This window comes from Mizuhopecten yessoensis, unplaced genomic scaffold, assembly GCF_002113885.1.
Source record: "Mizuhopecten yessoensis strain PY_sf001 unplaced genomic scaffold, ASM211388v2 scaffold3575, whole genome shotgun sequence".
In the NCBI taxonomy this organism is placed as follows: Eukaryota; Metazoa; Mollusca; class Bivalvia; order Pectinida; family Pectinidae; genus Mizuhopecten; species Mizuhopecten yessoensis.
Window position 1 is genome coordinate 533,276 of NW_018405113.1, and position 5,151 is coordinate 538,426.

Genomic DNA, 5,151 nt, shown 5'->3' on the forward strand with positions numbered 1-5,151 from the left:
CTCGTTGTTTAAAAAAAGTTTGATACATTTGGAGATTGTTATTCAAGTTATATGACATTCCTTTAATAACAAGATCAAGCAAACTGATGAATTATTCGTGTAAGGATTCACTTTGAGAGTGTTTATATCTTTATACTTTTATTATCTCTTGTATTATACAAAAATAGTAGGCGATGTACACAATATGAAAGGACATTTTCGGGGTCCACATGTTCAATAAGTAAAGTTTCTAATATTTAAAATTAGGTTCAACAGCTTAAAATTAAGTAAATAAAGGACTGTTTAATAGCCTTGCTTATGCAAAATTCTTTTCCACAGATGTAAAATGATAATTTCTTTGCGATACATATGTTAATGGCTCGTAGAAAAAAACTGATGACATGGAAGGAAATCGATCCATATACTTTGAATTTCTTAATCGGTAAAAACCGATATACTTTTTGAAAATGATATATTTGCAAAGATTGTTTGTTAGCAAAATAGAATAATAACAGTTTCTAAGTTAAAAGAGTGAAAAGAGACACATTTTTTGCAAATGTCGCCTGTACTATATCACCGTGAAATAAACACACGAACATATCTATTTACAATATAAGAAATACATGTATGTCGCAGTGGATGTTAACGTGTCCACTCCACGAATAGCTTGGCTTGACGAGAACAATTTTGAAAACTCCAGCGTCTTCCAAAAGTACCGCGCCATTTTATGATATTTTATTGTGACGTCATGTCGTGTCGTTTCTATGCAAGTTGACGACATTTTGAGCTCAGTTCAAGATTGACCATCCTTATTATCATTTCATTCAAGTGATCAATACATTATATAAAATCAACGATTTTCACAAAACTGTTCTGTATGGTTCAGTATGTAAAGCAAACATATAACTTTCCTTAAGATGTACTGATGATGCTTTAAAATGGTAATTCAAGTGTACCAGATATTTGCTTTTCAGCCTCAATTTTCGAAAAATTCAAAAAAAGTACGGATTAAAGAATCTAAATATATTGTGTTACTGGTAAGTTTTATTGAAGGTTTCATGTTTTCTTGCGTACGTTTCAAATACACTGTCTAAAAGTCGGACAATAACACATTAAACAAATTATTTAACATCGTTTTAAAAACGTTTCTTAAAATGTATTACTTATAGCCTCTTCAACAAGGTGAAATACGCTTACCCTGGTGGGGCTTATATAAGAAATTCCATTAACAGCTGGAATCAATAGAAAACGGAGCTCTTTCATATCAATGCAACGCAAGGACAGTATTTATCTGTGGTCATATCAAAGTCGTTTAAAAATGATTCGTTCAAGTTCATAACACATAGGAAAGATTATCAAGCAAATATGGTCTCCCTTGACAATGCCTCACTTTTAGCCTTTAGTTGAGCGTTCGCCCCTGTGAGGAAGGCTTTGAGTTCTGTCCCCTGGCCGAGACATACCAGAGCCTGTAAAAATGGTAGTTTCTACTTCCTGCTTAATGCTGAGCAAATTAGGATTGGGACGACTGGTTCGCCCGTTGTCAGTATAATGTGACTGGGTGGGGTGTCCTTCTAGGTTGTCTTCGGCAGTATGTTTCAGTGAGGTAGCACTTTAAAGTCGGTGTCAGTTTCGCGCTGTCACAAGGAGACAAACACGAACATATCGCACCCTTCCAAAACACACAAGCACACATTACACGCATGCATCTTGCACACAGTGGAGGCCATCCTTAAATGACCATAGTTGTTGATATGACGTTGAACAATACTAAACCAAACCAAATCGGCATTCCTCATCAGGACTGTCTTTTGATGTCTCTGTGTTTTCTGGTTTTTTTTGTTTTCGTATCGATAACCCTTCCGTGTGATGCTGTCCTACGTTGATGTCTCTATGTTTTCTGTTTTCGTAACGATAACCCTTCCGTGTGATGCTGTCCTACGTTGATGTCTCTGTGTTTTCTGTTTTCGTATCGATAACCCTTCCGTGTGATGCTGTCCTACGTTGATGTCTCTGTGTTTTCTGTTTTCGTATCGATAACCCTTCCGTGTGATGCTGTCCTACGTTGATGTCTCTGTGTTTTCTGTTTTCGTATCGATAACCCTTCCGTGTGATGCTGTCCTACGTTGATGTCTNTCCTCGTTGACAGACTTACATATATCTACATGTATATAAAAGCATATTGAACAACTTTCTGTAATTAACCTCCGAGTGCTGTGCCTTTTGTTTTTGCAGAATGGACGGGATATTAATATGTTGCGTGCATATAGCTGTCTTTTAATGGCGGATTATTCAAAGATCAGACTTATGTTTGCAATTTAACAAGTGTCACATGACCAGGAAACGTAGGTGACCGACAGCCTTTACTTGATTTGATTGAAAACATCGTGATGAATATCACAAAGTATTGTAAGGAAAGTTTTCTCTTCCGGAACACCTTGTCTCACCTACATTTGTCTGTGGATGCTCATAAGATATTTCAATTTGATTGGTTTTCTTCGATTAGTCACAAAAGCTGTTGTGGTGACGCTCTGGGTTAAAGATATAACTTTATATTTTATCCATCAGAAAACAGATTTTTATTTTGTTCCCCATGTCGATTTCGTAAGGCTTATAATTAATTGATTGGTTTTCTTCGATTAGTCACAAAAGCTGTTGTGGTGACGCTCTGGGTTAAAGATATAACTTTATATTTTATCTATCAGAAAACAGATTTTTATTTTGTTCCCCATGTCGATTTCGTAAGGCCTAATAATTACTTTTTCTCATATTCATATGTGTCTATTTCTTGTCTTAACCCGTTGTTCGATTAAAAAGCGACAAATGGGATTCGCCATTGAACTATATCCAACTAATAACAGAAAAAATGTATTTTGTTACTATGAACAAAAATCATGGCATAAAATTTGGATGCAAAATTTAATGCTAAAAATGTATGAAAGACACTCGTATACAGATAATTAAAAGAAAATAAAGAATAGCTCTATTATAGTGGTTCATGGTTTAGTTATTGTTTATAAGGATACATGTAAATATACGAAACAAAAATACATTTTATATATTTCTGAAGCACTAACAAAATATGAACTGCGCTTCCTGTTTGCGATAACCTTCTACTTGCTTTGTTTAAAATTCCTTTTTTTTAAAGTTGATTTTGGTAATCGTTTTAATCCTTGCAGTACCTTGCTTTTCCTTCGGGTGCTCAGTGATAATCCGTACTTTGTATGAACTTTGTTTGTTGTTGTTTTGAAGAAGTAAAGTAGTTATGTAACGTTAATACTCGTAATGTTTACACACTAGTGTATCATAATTCATTCTTTGAACATTCAATGTTGATGTTTAACTTTTCATGTCAAAGGGAAATTGTTGAAAGAAACAATGTAATGGTAAGGTATATCTAATAAAGCCTTGTTCATGTTCCGGAATATTTTCTACATTGATCAAAGCGTCCCACAGGACCTACTTAATCTCAGTGTCTACATATTTGTGTAAATATAGTGGCATAACACTGATTAAAATTCCCCTGTACTTACTGTATATTACAACATAGAGAGATGGTCTTTGTAGAAAGTTGGTAGGGAGTTAGTACCAGTAACGTAAATCGCAATGCAAATCTCTTTGTTTATATATTTTGGTCGCTACATTTCGTTTTATGATGGAACGTTTTTTAACGAACTAATATTTTTTTTTTAGCTTTGAAATAAACCCTCTGAGTTTCTTGACTAGAATCGGGGCGATGATCGGTACGTCGACAGTAGTCGAGTATCGGAACATATCTGTTAATTTGTGATGGCCGGTGATAGGGGGCCCTCCCCAAAAGACATCCGAACCATGTTTCGCGTGGCACTTATTTGTTGAGGCCTTGATACGTTAGGGACAGGTGCTCGAGTCACTCACTCGATTGACGGGCTGCTCTGACTTATGGAGGTCCAACACACCGCCAAATTGTTCGTCTCGCATGCTTATCCTTCCACAATTTCTGACTTATTTGTAAAACAGTGAAAACTTTTCTCGTTTGAACCTCGTATCACCTTTATGTAGAGATCCGCTGGCTTGATAGACTCTATGCGTCTTATCTTCTAACCTTTGTTGAAGTTGGACTACAAATTATTGCAGGGAAATGATTCGTCTGGAACTTAACCCACTGACAGATCGAGATACAGTAGCCAACATCAGATTCAAACGCGAGAGCGCTATTTAAATGTACAGAATCAAAGGCAATCAACGTTTTGATCAAATTTGCCTGTTGAATCATGTCATCACATCTTCGATGCAAATATATCAATCGTATTGATGCATGGTGATAGTGATGTAAATACATAATCTACTGATATAATGGCATTTCGGAGTTGATTATACTATTTACCGTTGCTTTATATTGATGCTGTTTTAATATAATATGTATTTCTAAGACACATTTGGTATCAAATCAACTTCAAAGGGTGTATTGCCAAATTTTACCAAATAAAATATTAATGAAATAATAAAGAAATAATGTGATAAATCCATAGAGAGATCCTCTTTCAATTTTACAAAATATTCGTATCCATGTATATATACACATGCCAAGCGGAATACTGATTAATGTCATCGCGCATATGAGCAGAATAGGTTTGTGATATTAAATAAGCTTGAATCAAAATAAATCTGAAGTAAACATTCTCCAAATTTATTTTGCTTCGTTTAAAAACAATCAGACGAAAATACCGAGGGGATAACAAACCATTATCGGACCGAACTTAAAACTCGATAAGACTAGGGCTAAATATGAACATGAATACCATTAAAAAATACTAAGTCTACAGAAGAGTTAGCATCTCTAAACTTAAATCCGAGTAATGTCAAGCCCCCAAAGTGATGACCGGGGTACTGACAACGAAACAACAAGACACACAATATAATCAAAAATATATACAAAAACATGTACATGAGAATTCACTTGGGTGTTGACGTAAATAACTGGACAGAAATTTACTTTATTTTTTCTTCTTAAAGTCTTTTCTCAAATTGCATTCGTGGTCCTATGAATTGTCATTGATAATGCTTTACCGATATAAAAAGAGTTAGATTATTTGTAAGCTGAAGATCATTGAACGTGATAATATCATACTTTAAAAGCAGTTATTGTAAAGTCATTGCATACAATCGAAATTGTGCAACATCCATATATATAAG